A 22,662-nucleotide genomic window follows, 5' to 3' on the forward strand; every position below is an offset into this window, starting at 1 on the left:
AGCATGTAGAGGTCTGTCATTTTTATCATAGGTACACTTCAACTGTGAGAGACGGAATCTAAAACAAAAATCCAGAAAATCACATTGTATGATTTTTAAGTAATTAATTTGCATTTTATTGCATGACATAAGTATTTGATCACCTACCAACCAGTAAGAATTCCAGCTCTCACAGACCTGTTAGTTTTTCTCTAAAAAGCCCTCCTGTTCTCCACTCATTACCTGTATTAACTGCACCTGTTTGAACTCATTACCTGTATAAAAGACACCTGTCCACACACTCAATCAAACAGACTCCAACCTCTCCACAATGGCCAAGACCAGAGAGCTGTGTAAGGACATCAGGGATAAAATTGTAGACCTGCACAAGGTTGGGATGGGCTATAGGACAATAGGCAAGCAGCTTGGTGAGAAGGCAACAACTGTTGGTGCAATTATTAGAAAATGGAAGAAGTTCAAGATGACGGTCAATCACCCTCGGTCTGGGGCTCCATGCAAGATCTCACCTAGTGGGGCATCAATGATCATGAGGAAGGTGAGGGATCAGCCCAGAACTACACAGCAGGACCTGGTCAATGACCTGAAGAGAGCTGGGACCACAGTCTCAAAGAAAACCATTAGTAACACACTACGCCGTCATGGATTAAAATCCTGCAGTGCACGCAAGGTCCCCCTGCTCAAGCCAGCGCATGTCCAGGCCCGTCTGAAGTTTGTCAATGACCATCTGGATGATCCAGAGAAGGAATGGGAGAAGGTCTGATGAGACAAAAAAAAAGCTTTTTGGTCTAAACTCCACTCGCCGTGTTTGGAGGAAGAAGAAGGATGAGTACAACCCCAAGAACACCATCCCAACCATGAAGCATGGAGGTGGGAACATCATTCTTTGGGGATTATTTTCTGCAAAGGGGACAGGATGACTGCACCGTATTGAGGGGAGGATGGATGGGGCCATGTATCGCGAGATCTTGGCCAACAACCTCCTTCCCTCAGTAAGAGCATTGAAGATGGGTCGTGGCTAGGTCTTCCAGCAAGACAACGACCTGAAACACACAGCCAGGGCAACTAAGGAGTGGCTCCGTAAGAAGCATCTCAAGGTCCTGGAGTGGCCTAGCCAGTCTCCAGACCTGAACCCAATAGAACATCTTTGGAGGGAGCTGAAAGTCCGTATTGCCCAGCGACAGCCCCGAAACCTGAAGGATCTGGAGAAGGTCTGGGAGAACAGGAGGGCTTCTTAAAGAAAAACTAACAGGTCTGTGAGAGCCAGTATTCTTACTGGTTGGTAGGTGATCAAATACTTATGTCATGCAATAAAATGCAAATTAATTACTTAAAAATCTTACAATGTGATTTTCTGGATTTTCTGGATTTTATATATTTCTTAATTACATTATTTTACTTTTTAGATATGTGTGTATTGTTGTGAATTGTTAGATATTACTGCACGTTTGGAGCTAGGAACACAAGCATTTCACTACACCCACAATAACATCTGCTAAATACTGTATGTGTATGCAACCAATAAAATCTGATTTGATTTGAAAGGTGATTTCATCTCCCAGTGTCTGGTGGAAAGCAGACTGAACCAGGTTTTCCTCCAGGATTTTGCCTGTGCTTAGCTCCATTCCGTTTCTTTTTTATCCTAAAAAACTCCCCAGTCCAACAAGCAAACCCATAACATGATGCAGCCACCACTATGCTTCAAAATATGGAGAGTGGTACTCAGTAATGTGTTGTATTGGATTTGCCACAAACCTAACACTTTATATTCAGGACAAAAAGTTAATTGCTTTGCCACAGTTTTTGCAGTATTACTTTAGTGCATTGTTGCAAACAGGATGCTTGTTTTGGAATATATTTTATTCTGTACAGGTTTCCTTCTTTTCACTTTGTCAATTAGGTTAGTATTGTGGAGTAACTACAATGTTGTTGATCCAACCCTAACCCTTATTTTGTGAGGCATTGGAAAACTTGGATAATTTTAGGTGGGGTACAGAGATGAGGTAGTCATTCCAAAATCATGTTAAACACTATTATTGCACATAGAGTGACTCCATACAACTCATTATGTGAACTTTTTAAGCTTTTTTATTGCTGAACTTGTTTAGGCTTGCCATACATAACAAACAGGTAGAATACTTATTGACTCAAGACATTTCAGCTTTTCATTTTTAATTCATTTGAAAAGAATTCGATAAACATAATTACACTTTTACATTATGGGGTATTGTGTTTAGGCCAGTGACAAGAAGTCAAACTTTTTATGAATTCTAATTTTAGGCTGTAACTCAACAAAACGTCGAAAAAGTCAAGGGGTGTGAATACTTTCTGAAGGAACTGTATTTACAGATAAACAGTCTGCCTGCCTGCCTACCTGCCTGTCTGAATTTTGAGACTGCCATTGTTTTGGGGAAATCGTTAAGTCTGTCTATTTCGCCAAATATCTCAAAATGGATTCCAATTCCAATTCATTCCAAAGGTGTTCGATGGGGTTGAGGTCAGGGCTCTGTGCAGGCCAGTCAAGTTCTTCCACACCGATATCTTGACAAACCATTTCTGTATGGACCTCGCTTTGTGCACAGGGGCATTGCCATGCTTAAACAGGAAAGGGCCTTCCCCAAACTGCTGCCACAAAGTTGGAAGCACAGAATAGTCTAGAATGTCGTTGTATGCTCTAGCGTTAAGATGTCTCCACTGGAACTAAGGGGCCTAGCCCGAACCATGAAAAACAGCCCCAGACCATTATTCCTCCTCCACCAAACTTTACAGTTGGCACTATGCTTTCAGGCAGGTAGAGTTCTCCTGGCATACGTCAAACCCAGATTGGTCTGTCAGACTGCCAAATGGTGAAGTGTGAGTGATCACTCCAGAGAACGCATTTCCACTGCTCCAGAGTCCAATGGCGGCAAGCTTTACACCACTCCAGCCGATGCTTGGCATTGCGCATGGTGATCTTAGGCTTGTGTGTGGCTGCTCGGCCATGGAAACACATTTCATGAAGCTCCCGACGAACAGTTCTTGTGCTGACGTTGCTTCCAGAAGCAGTTTGGAACTCGGTAGTGAGTGTTGCAACCGAGGACAGACGATTTTTAAGCACTACAAGCTTCAGTACTCGGTGGTCCCGTTCTGTGAGCTTGTGTGGCCTACCACTTCACGGCTGAACCGTTGTTGGTCCTAGACGTTTCCACTTCACAATAACACCATTTATAGTTGACCGGGGCAGCTCTAGCAGGGCAGAAATTTGGCGAACTGATTTATTGGAAAGGTGGCATGCTATGACGATGCCACGTTGAAGGTCACTGAGCTCTTCAGTACGGGCCATTCTACTGCCAGTGTTTGTCTATGGAGATTGCATGGCGGTGTGCTCGATTGTATACACCTGTCAGCAACGGGGGTTGCTGAAATAGCCTAATCCTCTAATTTGAAGCGTCCACATACTTTTGGCAAGTAGTCAGACACCATTCTAATCAGGTGGAGCTCCTCTTTCTAATTACTTAAGGCTGGGCAGCCTGCTCAGTTGTCATCAAACACTAGCCGGGAAAAAACTTTTGCCCTTGGAACTCTGAGCTATGCCCATTGTTTTCCTATGGAGAGGCATGCTGGTTTACAGTGCCTTGCAAAAGTATACATCCCCCTTGGCATTTTTCCTATTTTGATACATTACAACCTGTAATTTAAATGGATTTATTTGGATTTTATGTAATGGACATACACAAAATAGTCCAAATTGGTGAAGTAAAATGAAAAAAATTACTTGTTTCAAAAAATTATAAAAAATAAATAACGGAAAGGTGGTGCATGCATATGTATTCACCCCTTTTGCTATGAAGCCCCTAAATAAGATCTGGTGCATCCAATTACCTTCAGAAGTCACATAATTAGTTAAATAAAGTCCACCTGTGTGCAATCTCAGTGTCACATGATCTGTCACATGATCTCAGTATATATAAACCTGTTCTGAAAGGCCCCAGAGTCTGCAACACCACTAAGCAAGGGGCAACACCAAGCAAGCGTCACCTTAAAGACCAAAGAGCACTCCAAACAGGTCAGGGACAAAGTTGTGGAGAAGTACAGATCAGGGTTGGGTTATAAAACAATATCAGAAACTTTGAACATCCCACGGAGCACCAAAATGATTCATCCCCCTTGGCATTTTTCCTATTTTGTTGCATTACAACCTGTAATTTAAATTTATTTTTATTTTTATTTCATGTAATGGACAAACACAAAATAGTCCAGGGTTGGGTTATACAGAATTATCAGAAACTTTGAACATCCCACGGTGCACCATTAAATCCATTATAAAAAAATGGAAAGAATATGGCACCACAACAAACCTGCCAAGAGAGGGCCGCCCACCAAAACTCACGGACCAGGCAAGGAGGGCATTAATCAGAGAGTCAACAAAGAGACCAAAGCTAACCCTGAAGGAGCTGCAAAGCTCCACAGTGGAGATTGGAGTATCTGTCCATAGGACAGATACTCCAAGCTGTACACTCCACAGAGCTGGGATTCCACAGAGCTGGGATTTAAGCTGTACACTCCACAGAGCTGGGATTTATGGAAAGGTGGCCAGAAAAAAGCTATTGCTTAAAGAAAAAAATAAACAAACACGTTTGGTGTTCGCCAAAAGGCATGTGGGAGACTCCCCAAACACATGAAAGAAGGTACTCTGGTCAGATGAGACTAAAATTGAGCTTTTTGGCCATCAAGGAAAACGCTATGTCTGGCGCAAACCCAACACCTCTCATCACCCTGAAAACATCATCCCCACAGTGAAGCATGGTGGTGGCAGCATCATGCTGTGTGGATGTTTTTCATCGGCAGGGACTGGGAAACTGGTCAGAATTGAAGGAATGATGGATGGAGCTAAATACAGGGAATTCTTGAGGGAAACCTGTTTCAGACTTCCAGAGATTTGAGACTGGGACGGAGGTTCACCTTCCAGCAGGACAATGACCCTAAGCTTACTGCTAAAGCAACACTTGAGTGGTTTAAGGGGATACATGTAAATGTCTTGGAATGTTCTAGTCAAAGCCCAGACCTCAATCCAATTGAGAATCTGTGGTGTGACTTAAAGATTGCTGTACACCAACGGAACCCATCCAACTTGAAGGAGCTGGAGCAGTTTTGCCTTGAAGAATCCCAGTGGCTAGATGTGCCAAGCTTACAAAGACATACCCCAAGAGACTTGCAGCTGTAATTGCTGCAAAAGGTGGCTCTACAAAGTATTGACTTTGGGGGGGTGAATAGTTAAATATTTTGCATCTTCAAGGTAGTAGGCATGTTGTGTAAATCAAATGATACAACCCCCCAAAAAAATACATTTTAATTCCAGGTTGTAAGGCAACAAAATAGGAAAAATGCCAAGGGGGGTGAATACTTTCGCAAGCCACTGTATTTCCCCAATTATCTCACAATGTTTATATTTAGATTTTTTTCAAGTCGGACACCATTTTAATTAGAAGAATATCCTCTTTCTAATAATATAAAGTTGGGCAGCGTACTTTGCTGTCATCGATTGCTAGACCAGAAATAGTCAGAAGTTGGAATTGTTTTCCTACTTCCTCATTACGCAGATGTAAGCACACTTGACAGTATCGAGGTGCGAATATTTGCCTTCTACAAGAGTTGCTATTTTTAAGTTTCGTCCTAAGTACAGATTGTAGTGGTAAAATATAAAGGAATACATTTTTTGGTGCCATTTACGGAAAATTGAATTATATGCGTCACTCCAGTCAGAATAGGCTCAGCGAAAGTTTGTTTCAGTTCATTTGCTATGACCTTGCACTAGTATTCCAGCTCAGCCAACGTTCTTTGGCCGTTTTTCACCCTTGGGTGAATTTTTACTTGTTCTATTGTCCAGCCTACCCCAAGGGTATTACGTGAGACACACCCAGCATGTTAACATTAGCTAGCTAGCTAGCCACTTGTGTCAACACACTATGAGTAGCGTTAGTTCCTTTTCAATGTAGCTAAACACTAGCTAACGTATTAGTGTTAGCAAACACTATTGTTGCTAGCTGGATAACACAACAACAAGCTAGGTAGCAGGCCTAAACTATAGAAATCATGATGATGATAACTAGTATAGGGCAATGTTAATTGTCATAGCTACATTCTTCTTCTCTACCACAGATTCCCACAAGGTCTCAGACGTCAGATATTACAGATACAGTGGGGGAAAAAAGTATTTAGTCAGCCACCAATTGTGCAAGTTCTCCCACTTAAAAAGATGAGAGAGGCCTGTAATTTTCATCATAGGTACACGTCAACTATGACAGACAAAATGAGAATTTTTTTTCCAGAAAATCACATTGTAGGATTTTTTATGAATTTATTTGCAAATTATGGTTGAAAATAAGTATTTGGTCAATAACAAAAGTTTCTCAATACTTTGTTATATACCCTTTGTTGGCAATGACACAGGTCAAACGTTTTCTGTAAGTCTTCACAAGGTTTTCACACACTGTTGCTGGTATTTTGGCCCATTCCTCCATGCAGATCTCCTCTAGAGCAGTGATGTTTTGGGGCTGTCGCTGGGCAACACGGACTTTCAACTCCCTCCAAAGATTTTCTATGGGGTTGAGATCTGGAGACTGGCTAGGCCACTCCAGGACCTTGAAATGCTTCTTACGAAGCCACTCCTTCGTTGCCCGGGCAGTGTGTTTGGGATCATTGTCATGCTGAAAGACCCAGCCACGTTTCATCTTCATTGCCCTTGCTGATGGAAGGAGGTTTTCACTCAAAATCTCACGATACATGGCCCCATTCATTCTTTCCTTTACACGGATCAGTCGTCCTGGTCCCTTTGCAGAAAAACAGGCCCAAAGCATGATGTTTCCACCCCATGCTTCACAGTAGGTATGGTGTTCTTTGGATGCAACTCAGCATTCTTTGTCCTCCAAACACGACGAGTTGAGTTTTTACCAAAAAGTTCTATTTTGGTTTCATCTGACCATATGACATTCTCCCAATCCTCTTCTGGATCATCTAAATGCACTCTAGCAAACTTCAGACGGGCCTGGACATGTACTGGCTTAAGCAGGGGGACACGTCTGGCACTGCAGGATTTGAGTCCCTGGCGGCGTAGTGTGTTACTGATGGTAGGCTTTGTTACTTTGGTCCCAGCTCTCTGCAGGTCATTCATTAACCCTAACCCTAACCCTAACCCCCGTGTGGTTCTGGGATTTTTGCTCACCGTTCTTGTGATCATTTTGACCCCACGGGGTGAGATCTTGCGTGGAGCCCCAGATCGAGGGAGATTATCAGTGGTCTTGTATGTCTTCCATTTCCTAATAATTGCTCCCACAGTTGATTTCTTCAAACCAAGCTGCTTACCTATTGCAGATTCAGTCTTCCCAGCCTGGTGCAGGTCTACAATTTTGTTTCTGGTGTCCTTTGACAGCTCTTTGGTCTTGGCCATAGTGGAGTTTGGAGTGTGACTGTTTGAGGTTGTGGACAGGTGTCTTTTATACTGATAACAAGTTCAAACAGGTGCCATTAATACAGGTAACGAGTGAAGGACAGAGGAGCCTCTTAAAGAAGAAGTTACAGGTCTGTGAGAGCCAGAAATCTTGCTTGTTTGTAGGTGACCAAATACTTATTTTCCACCATAATTTGCAAATAAATTCATTAAAAATCCTACAATGTGATTTTCTGGAAAAAAATTTCTCAATTTGTGTGTCATAGTTGACGTGTACCTATGATGAAAATTACAGGCCTCTCTCATCTTTTTAAGTGGGAGAACTTGCACAATTGGTGGCTGACTAAATAATTTTTTCCCCCACTGTATGTACTCTGGGGTGTGTTAGTGTGTTTATTTTCTCACTTTGATGGCCCTTTCAGAAGCTGAGGATTAGATTGTCAGGATGAGTAATAATTACAAGTGAGTACCCCTCAAGTACCCCTTTAACTAGCTAAATCCTGTGTAACACCTAGTAATTACAATGTACGTATGCAGATATTACATGTAATCTGTTGTGTACTAGTGTGTTTATTTTCTCACTTGGATGGTGCTTCCAAGCTTTCAAAATAGGGACAGGTTGTCAGGATGGGTAATGTTATATAAGTACACATTAATTACAAGTAAGTACCCCTCAAGATACACTTCATTTTAACTAGCTTAATCCTGTGTAACACCTAGTAATTACATTGTACTTATACAATGTATAATTTTTTCTCTCACTTGGATGGTGCTTCCAGAAGCTTTGCAACTAGGGTCAGGTTGTCAAGATGGGTAATTTACTATATAAGTACAAATGAATTACAAGTAAGTACCCCTCAAGATACACTTCATTTTAACTAGCTAAATCCTGTTTAACGCCTAGTAATACATTGTACTTATGCAGATTTTACATGTACTCTGTGGTGTACTTGTGTGTTTATCCTCCCATTTGAGGAGGACACCCATATGGTAGACCCCAGTCAGTGAGGTTGACCTATATCTGATCTGTTTCTGTAAACTCAACCAAGTTAACCCAAATGGTACACTTTTTGGGGGCAAGTGCTAGCAACAACATTGAGTGAAAATTCACGGGTAGGTAAATAGAGCCAATGGAATCCCGGGACACCAAGTGCATCTGTCCACAAAAGATTACAACCTTGTGATAGTTATTACTGAATCGGATGCAACTGGTGAATTTAGTGGAAAACGTTATTTTATTTTATTTTTACCCCTTTTTCTCCCAAATTGGTAGTTACAGTCATGTTCCATCGCTGCAACTCCCATATGGACTCAGGAGAGGCGAAGGTCGAGAGCCAATGCATCCTCCAAACCACACTGCTTCTTGACACACTGCTCGCTTAACCCGGAAGCCAGCTGCACCAATGTAGGGAGGAAACCAGTGCCATTAAACCCCAACAACTCATCCAGAATGCCGCAGCCCGTCTGGTGTTCAACCTTCCCAAGTTCTCTCACGTCACCCCGCTCCTCCGCACACTCCACTGGCTTCCAGTTGAAGCTCGCATCTGCTACAAGACCATGGTGCTTGCCTACGGAGCTGTGAGGTGAACGGCACCTCCGTACCTTCAGGCTCTGATCAGTCCCTACACCCAAACGAGGGCATTGCGTTCATCCACATCTGGCCTGCTGGCCCCCCTACCTCTGCGGAAGCACAGTTCCCGCTCAGCCCAGTCAAAACTGTTCGCTGCTCTGGCACCCTAATGGTGGAACAAGCTCCCTCACGACGCTAGGACAGCGGAGTCACTCACCACCTTCCGGAGACACTTGAAACCCCACCTCTTTAAGGAATACCTGGGATAGGATAAAGTAATCCTTCTACCCCCCCTTACCCCACCCCCCCAAAAAAAAAAAAAAAAAAACATTTTGTAAAGTGGTTATCCCACTGGCTATAAGGTGACTGCACCAATTTGTAAGTCGCTCTGGATAAGAGCGTCTGCTAAATGACGTAAATGTAATGTAAATGAAACACTGTCCATCTGGCAACCGAAGTCAGCTTGCAGGCACCCGGCCCGCCACAAGGAGTTACTAGAGCGCGATGGGACAAGGAAATCGCGCTCTAGCGGCCAAACCCTCCCCTAACCCAGACGACGCTGGGCCAATTGTGCGCCGTCTCATGGGTCTCACGGTCACGGCCGGCTGTGACACAGCCTTTTTCATGCATATTTGATCCTTTGTTAAAAGTCCAGCTCTTATTTCACAGTTTCAGCACACCTGAACTATTAATTTGTTGTACTTGCCCAACACCCCTTTATTTTCTTATTGGTGGTACCTGCAAGTCACCCCACTTGTATTGGCCAATCACAGTTCGCCATTCCCCGTGCACCTCACTGAATGCCGCTCCTGTCGTCAGAGTGAGTTCGTGGTCTGAAGAGAAAGGACAAATTGGACTGTTCACCAATCTGTATTTGACCTGTGTTTTGGTGCGTGCATCTACTTGTAAGTACTGTCCGACATGTCATTGCATATTTTTGTTGGGTGTTGCTAAGGCAGTCGAGATACAGTATTTACCATGTTTGTAATGTGTATAAGGTATTTTGCTTCCATGTGCGTCATGCTATTTCTAGCCATCTAGCCTAGGTGCTAGCCAGTCATGCTAGCTCGTTATGCTGTGTACCACATGCCTCACTGTCTTTGACTGTAGCCTATAGCACATTTTCTGTATTTGCGGGTTAGGGTTGGATGAACAAATAGCTGACCCACGCACCACTAGTCTGTCAGCCTGTACTTATGGTTATTATTTTCAATCTTTCCATAGAAACACTTTTATACACTCTCACTTTTACTGTGAGACATCATTACAGAGGAGTGTGGTGGGGTGAACCTTTGTCTTTAATAAACCTGTCTGAAGATATCTTGCCGGACAGACCTGTGGTGGCTGAACCCTATCCATTGGCACCTACGGTAATAGCTCTCTACTAGTGCCTGTCCTACATGGTCTTCCCAGATCAGTCCTTTAGTATTTTTCATCCTTTATGTTGGAAACAAGCAGAAATCACAACTTCTGGCTTATAATGGGACACCTTTGACCCTTCTGCTTGTAGCTAAGAGCTAATCTGGCACTGATGGCGCATAGAGGTGACAGAGTTTCACACTGGAATGCAGTGCTGAAAGTATGTGTGTGTGTGTGTGTGTGTGTGTGTGTGTGTGTGTGTGTGTGTGTGTGTGTGTGTGTGGTGTGTGTGTGTGTGTGTGTGTGTGTGTGTGTGTGTGTGTGTGTGTGTGTGTGTGTGCGTGTGCATCTTTGAACGTCACCTGTGTGTGCTTGTTACATGGAAGATAGTGATAGACAACATAATAGAGTCCCTATCAAGCACAACATGAAGCAACGACATCTATCAATAATAATTGTGTGCACACTAGCTCTCAGTTGATTCATAGGAACTCGAGTTTACCATGAGTTACAGTATATAATATAATCCACAGGGGCCGCACAAGTACAGGTTACTAATAACACAATGAGTAGTTTTTTTTATTTTATAGCATTGTCAGAAAACATGGCAGCATGATTCCCATCTGAGAGTTTCTGAGAGGAACCCAGAGGAATTGAGGCTGAGGAGAAACAAACACACAAGGAGGAAGGCAGGGAGGTGGAACAGAGAGCAAGGGAGACGTCACCACCTCACACACAAACCCCTCCTGGATTTAGTTATACTGCTTTGGTAGCCAGGGACTGGGAGACATCCTACTCCATGGCCAAGTATCTCAACCTGACCAACATGCCAGCAGCATACCACCATGCATCCCACTGCTGGCTTGCCTCTGAAGCTAAGTAGGGTTGGTCCTGGTTGGTCCCTGGATGGGAGACCAGATGCTGCTGGAAGTGGTGTTGGAGGGCCAGTAGGAAGCACACTTTCCTCTGGTCAAAACAAAAGATATCCCAATACCCCAGGGCAGTGATTGGCGAGGTTGCCCTGTGTAGGGTGTTGTCTTTCAGATGGGATGTTAAACGGGTGACCTGACTCTCTGTCGTCACTAAAGGTTCAATGGCACTTATTTTAAGAGTAGGGGTGTTTACCCCGGTGTCCTGGATAAATTCCCAATCTGGACATCATGGCTCATTCATCCCCCTTCCTCTCTCCATTAACTATTCCCCAGGTTGTTGCTGTAAATGAGAATTTGTCCTCAGTCAACTTACTTGGTAAAATAAAACACTTTAAAGGGATTCTGGAACAAAGGAAATATAATAATCTTCCCTAACAAATCACATCATCTGAATTTATGAATTTCCCACATCCTAGCCAATGATCATGTCTGATCCATGGGTGGTCCAGTGACAGTCTCTTGTCTAGCCTAGACAGGGATGTTCTCATCCTAATGTCCGGCTCCACCAGCATTCCCTGGAGAGAAGGAACAGTCAATGTGGAGCTTCTCACATCCCCTTATAATCCTTCCTTGAGTTCCTTCAATACCATTCAATATCTTCTGTATGTACTGTACTGTATTCCTCTGCCTAGGCCCATAGATTGGGTTGGGAATCCAAGCATATACTTTGGAGCTCAGATTACATAGAGGGCAGTTACAGAACATTGTGTCTTGAGTTACTCTTGATGGACAGGAAGTACATTCCTACATAATGAGAAAATTCCATTTAAAAATTAATTTGTAACATTTCTCAGATGGAATGAAGATATCTGAATTAAGTTTGATCCTCGGGAAGATGTGGTTTTCACAGACAAGTAACTGAATAAACTTCAAAAGACCAAAAAAGCAGTCCATAAAATGTCTATATTTAATTGGAAATGTACGCTTGTGATACCTCTGGTCTACCTGCCATATCCTTGGGTCACATTGAATGTATTTGAAGTTGATCATGAAAGCCTTGCAGTCTTAATGTTCCAACTGCCTTGGAACAGCATAAGAGAGTTTGTCTCTTTGATATGCCCCTATACATGTAGCATCACTGTACCCCATTAATCTACATTTAGCCCAGAGACCGGCAGTACCTTGGTCCTCCAACCTTGAGTTTGACGAGACAGTCACAGCAGACATCAGCCCCTAAACGGCAAAGCCAATCATTGAGGGGGAATCTGCTGAGGGTTGGCTTACCTCCTCACACAAGGTGGTAGGCCAGAAAATCGTAACACCAGGCTGCAAACAACAAAACCTGCTGACAGAGTAGAAACAGTCCTCTCTCTCTGACCCAGAACTGACTTGAATGGGAGGTTAATGTTTGCATGCCACACTTAGCGTGATTGCTTTGGCTTTTGCACGTGATATCCCTCAAGGAAACACAGGTGAAATAACAAACTTCAGACGTGTATTCTTCTTCTTTACATATGGTAGATACAACAAAAGAAGAGAATCAAATGTCACCTCAATGTTATATTGGTCTTTGAACAAGATAGTGACCGACCAAGATTGAAATGCAAACACAAGCCTTGCTTTTGTCTTCATCGTGAGCACACACACAACGATAAAGCAGTTGATCAAGGTTTATCTTGAGGTTTGAAAGAGCTAGTTGTAAGAGCTGACCGAGCGTGAGAGATAGAGAATGGAGAGAGAAAGATGGGGAAAGACAAGTGGATACAGAGTTGTTTATGTTGTAATGAACTTTGAAGGTCTCACACGCAGAAAACACTTTGCAGCCCCTCCCCACCACTTTGTCACAGCAATCAGCAGGATCCTGCAGTATATTGCTAACCCAAGCACATCATACCAAATATGGTTTAGTATGAAGATACTTAGAAACTGCTTCTCCAATAGAAATCCCAGATCATGCTTGTAGGCGATGTCATGACTACATTGGCTAGCTAAGCTCATGCGCAGAAACACGTCATTGGGTGTAACGGTCATCTCTCGCCGAACTGCACATATGCAGGCCGTCAAATCAAAGACACTCCCTGAATATAAAGTTGTTTTTGATGAAAATGAAAAAGTGTCAGTCTGACACTTTCACAAGGTTGTAGTAATGACATGTTCAGCTACTTAAAACATTGGTTTGAATCTAGGTTGTGCCTTTAAAAATTGAGAAAATTAACAACAAAGGAATCCTATTTCACATCTCTCATTGACTTCTCATACCCTGGTCTTCACAAGCATTCCCGGAAGTATGGAGATGTTGGGACTCTGGGTTTATAAACTATGTGATCACACCATCCTTTCCTTCAAACAGAGCAAAACGGAAATAAACAATGAACCCTAATTGCTCCTGTAAGTCGCTCTGGATAAGAGCGTCTGCTAAATGACTCAAATGTAAATGTAATTATAATTTCATCTCTTCTCCCGCTCTGTGATGTGCAATTAAATATTATTTTAGAAAACAATGCAGAGCTCTCAAGAAAATGTGCACTAAGGCCTAAAGTATTTTTGTGACTAAACTTAACAAAAAAGAAGAAGAAATTATACCATAGTGCCCTTCGTTTTGTTATAGGTGACAGTTTTGATACTCACCACTGTATCCTGTTTAACAAGGTTGGCTGGATTTCCATCTATTAAGGCAAGTCGTCCAGGACCTGAGGCAGCAAAGCATCCCCAAACCATCGCACTACCACCACCATGCTTGACCGTTGGTATGAGGTTCTTACTGTTTGGTTTTTGCCAGGTATAATGGGAGCCAAGTTATAAGCCTATACAGTGCATTCAGAAAATATTCAGACCCCTTGACTTTTTCCACATTTTGTTACGTTACAGCCTTCTTCTAAAATTGATTATATAATGTTTTTCCTCGTCAATCTACACACAATACAGCATAATGACAAAGTGAAAACAGGTTGTATTTTTTTTGGGCACATTTAATACAAATAAAAAACGGAAATACATTTACATTTACATTTTTAGTCATTTAGCAGACACTCTTATCCAGAGCGACTTACAGTTAGTGAGTACATACATTTTTCATACTGGCCGCCCATGGGAATAATACCTCATTTACATAAGCATTGAGACCCTTTGCTATGAGACTCGAAATTGAGCTCAGGTGCATCCTGTTTCCATTGATCATCCTTGAGATGTTTCTACAACTTGATTGGAGTCCACCTGTGGTAAATTGCAAACGGAGCAAAGTACAGAGAGATCCTTGATGAAAACCTGCTCCAGAGCACTCAGGACCTCAGACTGGGGTGAAGGTTCATCTTCCAACAGGACAACGACCCTAAGCGCACAGCCAAGACAAAGCAGGAGTGGATTCAGGACAAGTCTCTGAATGTCCTTGAGTGGCCCAGCCAGAACCCGGACATGAACACAATCGAACATTTCTGGAGAAACCTGAAAATAGCAGCAATCTGCATAAAAGAATGGGAGAAACTCCCCAAATACAGGTGTGCCAAGCTTGTAGCGTCATACCTAAAAAGACTGGAGGCTGTAATCACTGCCAAAGGTGCTTTAACAAAGTACTGAGTAAAGGGTCCGAATACTTATGTAAATTTGATATTTCAGTTGTTTATTTTATAATACATTTGCAAACATTTCTAAAAACCTGGTTTTGCTTTGTCATTATTGTGTGTAGATTTTCATCCCCAATTTCATGATATCCAATTGCGATCTTGTCTCATCGCTGCAACTCCCCAACGGGCTCGGCGAAGGTCGAGTCATGCGTCTTCCAAAACATGACCCCCAAACCACGCTCCTTAACACCCTCCCACTTAACCAATGTGTCAGAGGAAACACCGTTCAACTGACGACCGAAGTCAGCCTACAGGCGCCCGGCCCACCACAAGGAGTCGCTAGAGCACAAGTTAAGCACCCCGGCCAAACCCTCCCCTAACCCGGACAACGCCGGGCCAATTGTGCACTGCCCTATGGGACTCCCGGTCACAGCCGGATGTGACACAGCCTGGGATCGAACCCAGGTCTGTAGTGATGCCTCAAGCACTGCGATGCAGTGCCTTAGACCACTGCACCACACGGGAGTCCCTGGAAAAAAATTATTTAATCAATTTTAGAATAAGGCTGTAACATAACAAAATATGGAAAAAATCAAGGGGTCACAATACTATACTATACACTACCGGTCAAAAGTTTTAGAACACCTACTCATTCAAGGGGTTTTCTTTATTTTTTACTATTTTCTACATTGTAGAATAATAGTGAAGACATCAAAACTATGAAAGAACACATATGGAATCATGTAGTAACCAAAAAAGTGTTAAACAAATCTAAATATATTTTATATTTGAGATTCTTCAAATAATCACCCTTTGCCTTGATGACAGCTTTACACACTCTTGGCATTATCTCAACCAGCTTCATGAGGTAGTCACCTGGAATGCATTTCAATTAACAGGTGTGCCTTGTTAAAAGTTAATTTGTGGAATTTCTTTCCTTCTTAATGCGTTTGAGCCAATCAGTTGTGTTGTGACAAGGTAGGGGGGTATACAGAAGATAGCCCTATTTGGTAAAATACCAAGTCCATATTATGGCCAGGACAGCTCAAATAAGCAAAGAGAAACGACAGTCTAAGGGTGGCTATTTGAAGAATCTCAAATATAAAATATATTTTGATTTGTTTAACACTTGTTTGGTGATTACATGATTGCATATGTGTTATTTCATAGTTTTGATGTCTTCACTATTATTCTACAATGTAGAAAATAGTAAAAACTAAAGAAAAACTTTTGACCGGTAGTGTATATCTTTATGTTGTATCATACAGGGTGCATTTGAAAAAGAGACCTACAGTAGGTCTCAATATGTCTTCCCTGTTAAAATAAAAGTTAACAAAACAAGATACATTACATTAAAAACAACGGAAAAAGACTTTGGGCAGAAAAAATGATTTTATGGGCAGAAAACCGAATTCATCTCCATCGTTCATTGAAGTTGATGGATTATTTATAACAAAACCTTTTGATATAGCCAATCATTAAATTGGACAAACTGAAAAGTGAAATGAAAACATTGAACAATAAAACATCATATTTGTGTATTGAAGATCTAATAATGCTGTTTTGAATTTGGTCAAGTTTCTGTGGAAGAGTTGGAAATATGATTGTTATCCATCAATAATGATAAGCCACCAGATATAGACAACCTAGATGGAAAACTTGTGAGAATGGTAGAAGACTGCATTGCCATCCCTATTTGCCATGTCTTTAACCAAAGCCTAAAAGAGTGTGTGTGTCCACAGGCATGGAAGGAAGCATAAAATAATGCCACTACCTAAAAATAGTAAAGCACCCTTTGCTGGCTATTACAGCCGACCAATCAGTTTAATGCCTGTTCTTAGTAAACTGATGGAGCTAACTACTGACTTTCAGCATGCATATAGGGAATGGCACTCAACTTGTACTGCACTGATTCAGATGGCTGATGATTGTCTAAAATAAATGTATAATAAGATGATAGTTGGAGCTGTATTGTTAGATTTCAGTGCAGCCTTTGATGTTATTGATAATAATTTGTTATTGAAAAAAATAACTTGTTATGGCTTTACATTACCTGCCATCATATGGTTCGGTAGTTACTTATCCAATAGAACTCAGAGAGTATTATTTAATGGAAGCTTCTCTATCAGATATGTACAGTGTGGTATCCCTCAGGGCAGTTGCCTTGGGCCGTTACTCTTCTCTATTTTTACAAATGATTTTCCATTTGTCTTACAAGAAGTTAAAATTACTATGTATGTTGATGATTGCACACTCTACACATCAGCACCTACTGCCAGCGAGCTCACTGAGACTCTTAGCAAGGAGTTACAGTCAGTGTCAGAATGGGTAATTAACAATAAACTGGTCTTAAATGCATCTTAAACCAAAAGCATTATATTCGGTTCAAAGCATTCTATTAGACCTAAACCTCAACTGGTGTTGTGCATAAAGGGTGTGACCATTGAACAAGTTGAAGTAGTAGAACTCCTATAAGTAAAATTGGATAGTCAATTATTATGGTAAAATCATATTGACAAAGTTGTTCTGAAGATGGGGAGAGGTATGTCTGTTCTGCGTTTTTGACACAACTGTACTAGTTGTTCAGGCTCTGATCTTGTCCTATCTTGATTACTGTCCGGTAATATGGTCAGGTGCAGCAAAGAAAGACCTAACAAAGTTGCAGCTGGCTCAAAACAAAGCAGCACACCTTGCCCTTAACTGCACACAGAGAACTAACCACTACAACATGCATGATAGTCTTTCATGGTTGAGGGTTAAGGATAAATTCACTACTTCTCTTCTAGTCTTTTTAAGAAACATTTTTGTGTTGAAAAAGCCTAACCACTTGTATAATCTATTTACATACTCTTCAAATAGACAAATGTTGTTGTTTTACAGCCTGAATTTAAAATGGATTAAATTGAGATTTTGTGTCACTTGCCTACACACAATTCCCGATAAAGTGAAAGTGGAATTATGCTTTTAGACATTTTTACAAATTAATAAGAAATGAAAAGCTGAATTGTCTTGAGTCAATACATATTCAACACCTTTGTTATGGCAAGCCTAAATAAGTTCAGGATAAAAAATTGCTTAACAAGTCACATAATACGTTTCATGGACTCACTCTGTGTGCAATAATAGTGTTTAACATGATTTTTGAATGACTACCTCATCTCTGTACCCCACACATACAATTATTTGTAAGGTCCCTCAGTCGAGCAGTGAATTTCAAACCCAGATTTAACCACAAAGACCAGGGAGGTTTTCCAATGCCTCGCAAAGAAGGGCCACTATTGGTAGATTTAAAAAATAATTTAAAAAAGCTGATATTGAATATCCCTTTGAGCATGGTGAAGTTATTAATTACACTTTGGATGGTGTATCAATACACCCAGTCACTACAAAGATGCAGGTGTCCTTCCTAACTCAGTTGCTGGAGAGGAATGAAACCCCTCAGGGATTTCACCATGAGGTCAATTGTGACTTTAAAACAGTTACATAGTTTAATGGCTGTGATAGGAGAAAACTGAGGACGGATCAACAACATTATAGCTGCTCCACAATACTAACCTAAATGACAGAGTGAAAAGAAGGAAGCCCGTACAGAATAAAACATATTTCAAAACATGCATCCTGTTTGCAATAAGGCACTAAAGTAAAACTGCAAAAATGTGGCAAAGAAGTGAAATTCAGGTAACACTTTACTTGACAGCCAGTGTCATAAAACGTTATGACACGGTCATAACCATGTCACAACATGTCATCACAGCTGACATAATATGGTCATAACACTGTCATGACCAATATATTTATACCTGTTGTGACATATATTGCATTATTTTATGGCTGGTTATGACACCTACATAACAGTGTCAAAACCCACATTTATTCCCCCCCAAAATGTCCCTGCCAAGAAGAAGTTTCCCTTCGTTTTAAAGTTTGTTTCTTAAATCCTTTGTTGTTGCCAAGAAGATTCCCTTCATTTTAAAGTTAGTTTCTTACATCCTTTGTTGTTGTTGTAATGAATTCTTTACAGTCATGTTTTTTTCAGCATATTTTACTTGTAGAAAATACACTTTTCTTGGACTAAGAAAATACACTTCATGACATTGTCAAGGAGCATTATGACCATCATAATCATATCAGCCATATAGGCCTATCACATACATGCCCTTATATCAGTCATCAGTGTGTCATCAGAGTGTCTTGTCCTGTTTCTGAAATCTGCTCCTGCATTCATCACAGTCATCAGCAACAGAGCATTGGGGTAGGTGCATGTCTGACATCAATGTGTGCGCAATTACAATGATGATTTAATATGGTCAGTTTAATATATATATATATATATATATATATATATATATATATATATATATATATAACATAAACATACTGTTGACACGTAGGCTGTAATGGAATGTTTTGCCTTATGTGCTAGGTTTTGTGGATTTTGACACTCTTATGTAGGTGTCATAACCAGCCATAAAATAATGCAATATATGTCACAACAGGTCTAAATACATGTGTCATGACAGTGTTATGACCATATTATCACAGGTTATGACAAAATATATTATAATGTGCAAATATTTTACAATCCAGGTGTGCAAAGCTCTTAGAGACTTACCTAGAACGACTCACAGCTGTAATCACTGCCAACGGACATTCTAACATGTATTGACTCATGGGTGTGAATACTTATGTAAATTATATATTTCTGTATTTTATTTTCAATGAAAAAAATCCATTGTGAATTTGTATTTGTTTTTTATTAAGGATCCCCATTTGCTGCTGCCTGTGGTCCAGCAACATTAAGGCAGTTATATACAATAACAAATATTACATGACATTACATTACATTTCATAACACTTTTCACAAGTGTGTGCCCTCAAGGCCACTACTCTACTACCACATATCTACAATACAAAATCCATGTGTACGTGTGTGTAGATTGCATGTCTTATCATGTGTATGTGTAAGCATGTGTCTCGCCTATGTGTGTGTCTCTTCACAGTCCCCGCTGTTCCATAAGGTATATTCAAATCTGATTCTACTGCTTGCATCAGTTACCTGATGTGGAATACAGTTCCATGTAGCCATGGCTCTATGTAGTACTGTGCGCCTCACATAGTCTGTTCTGGACTTAGGGATTGTGAAGAGACCTCTGGTGGCATATCTTGTGGGGTATGCATCGGTGTCTGAGCTGTGTGCTAGTAGTTTAAACAGACTACTTGGTGCATTCAACATGTCAATACATCTTACAAAAACAAGTAGTGATGAAGTCAATCTTTCATTCTCTACTTTGAGCCATGAAAGATTGACATGCATATTATTAATGTTAGCTCTCTGTGAACATTTAAGGAACAGCTGTGCTGCAGGGTTACTCCAAGCAGTTTAGTCACCTCAGCTTGCTCAATTTCCACATTATTCATTACACGATTTAGCTGAGGTTTAGGATTTAGTGAATGATTTGTCCCAAATACAATGCTTTTTAGTTTTTTAAATATTTAGGACTAACTTATGTATTGCCACCCATTCTGAAACTGACTACAGGTCTTTGATAAGTGTTGCAGTGATTTCACTCACTGTAGTAGCTGATGTGTATAGTGTTGAGTCATCCGCATACAGTGGGGAAAAAAAGTATTTAGTCAGCCACCAATTGTGCAAGTTCTCCCACTTAAAAAGATGAGAGAGGCTATCAATGGCACCTGTTTGAACTTGTTATCAGTATAAAAGACACCTGTCCACAACCTCAAACAGTCACACTCCAAACTCCACTATGGCCAAGACCAAAGAGCTGTCAAAGGACACCAGAAACAAAATTGTAGACCTGCACCAGGCTGGGAAGACTGAATCTGCAATAGGTAAGCAGCTTGGTTTGAAGAAATCAACTGTGGGAGCAATTATTAGGAAATGGAAGACATACAAGACCACTGATAATCTCCCTCGATCTGGGGCTCCACGCAAGATCTCACCCCGTGGGGTCAAAATGATCACAAGAACGGTGAGCAAAAATCCCAGAACCACACGGGGGGAGCTAGTGAATGACCTGCAGAGAGCTGGGACCAAAGTAACAAAGCCTACCATCAGTAACACACTACGCCGCCAGGGACTCAAATCCTGCAGTGCCAGACGTGTCCCCCTGCTTAAGCCAGTACATGTCCAGGCCCGTCTGAAGTTTGCTAGAGTGCATTTGGATGATCCAGAAGAGGATTGGGAGAATGTCATATGGTCAGATGAAACCAAAATAGAACTTTTTGGTAAAAACTCAACTCGTCGTGTTTGGAGGACAAAGAATGCTGAGTTGCATCCAAAGAACACCATACCTACTGTGAAGCATGGGGGTGGAAACATCATGCTTTGGGGCTGTTTTTCTGAAAAGGGACCAGGACGACTGATCCGTGTAAAGGAAAGAATGAATGGGGCCATGTATCGTGAGATTTTGAGTGAAAACCTCCTTCCATCAGCAAGGGCATTGAAGGTGAAACTTGGCTGGGTCTTTCAGCATGACAATGATCCCAAACACACCGCCCGGGCAACGAAGGAGTGGCTTCGTAAGAAGCATTTCAAGGTCCTGGAGTGGCATAGCCAGTCTCCAGATCTCAACCCCATAGAAAATCTTTGGAGGGAGTTGAAAGTCTGTGTTGCCCAGCGACAGCCCCAAAACATCACTGCTCTAGAGGAGATCTGCATGGAGGAATGGGCCAAAATACCAGCAACAGTGTGTGAAAACCTTGTGAAGACTTACAGAAAACGTTTGACCTGTGTCATTGCCAACAAAGGGTATATAACAAAGTATTGAGAAACTTTTGTTATTGACCAAATACTTATTTTCCACCATAATTTGCAAATAAATTCATTAAAAATCCTACAATGTGATTTTCTGGGAAAAAAATTCTCATTTTGTCTGTCATAGTTGACGTGTACCTATGATGAAAATTACAGGCCTCTCTCATCTTTTTAAGTGGGAGAACTTGCACAATTGGTGGCTGACTAAATACTTTTTTCCCCACTGTACATAGACACACTGGCTTTTCTCAAAGCCAGTGGTAGGTCATTAGTAAAGATTCAAAAAAATAAGGGGCCTAGAGAGCTGCCCTGGGCAATGCCTGATTCTACCTGGATTATGTTGGAGAGGCTTCCATTAAAGAACACCCTCTGTGTTCTGTTAGACAGGTAACTCTTTATCCACAATATACCAGGGGGTGTAAAGCCGAGTGGCACAGCGGTCTAAGGCACTGCATCTCAGTGCTTGAGGCGTTACTATAGACCCCCTGGTTTGATTCCAGGCTGTATCACAACCGGCCGTGATTGGGAGTCCCATAGGGCGGCGCACAATTGGCCCAGCATCATCCGGGTTTGGCTGGTGTAGGCCGTCATTGTAAATACTGTAAGAATTTGTTCTTAACTGACTTGCCTAGTTAAATAAAGATAAAATAACACGTACGTTTTTCCAGCAGCAGACTATGATCGTTAATGTCAATAGCCGCACTGAAGTCTAACAAAACATCCATCACAATCTTTTTATCATACATTTCTCTCAGGCAATCATCATTCATTTGTGTTAGTGCTGTACATTCTCAATGCCCTTCCCTATAAGTGTGCTGAAAGTCTGTTGTCAATTTGTTTACTGGAAAATAGCATTGTATCTCGTCAAACACATTTTTTTCCAAAAGTTTACTAAGGGTTGGTAACAGGCTGATTGGTCGGCTATTTGAGAGTATAGGGGGGCTTTACTATTCTTGGGTAGCGGAATGACTTTTGCTTCCCTCCAGGCCTGAGGGCACACACTTTCTTGTAGCCTTAGATTGAAGATATGGCAAATAGGAGTGGCAATATCATCCGCTATTATCCCCAGTAATCTTACATTCACCTCTTCCACACTCACCTTA

This window comes from Coregonus lavaretus (genome assembly GCF_964263955.1).
Source record: "Coregonus lavaretus genome assembly, chromosome: 13".
In the NCBI taxonomy this organism is placed as follows: Eukaryota; Metazoa; Chordata; class Actinopteri; order Salmoniformes; family Salmonidae; genus Coregonus; species Coregonus lavaretus.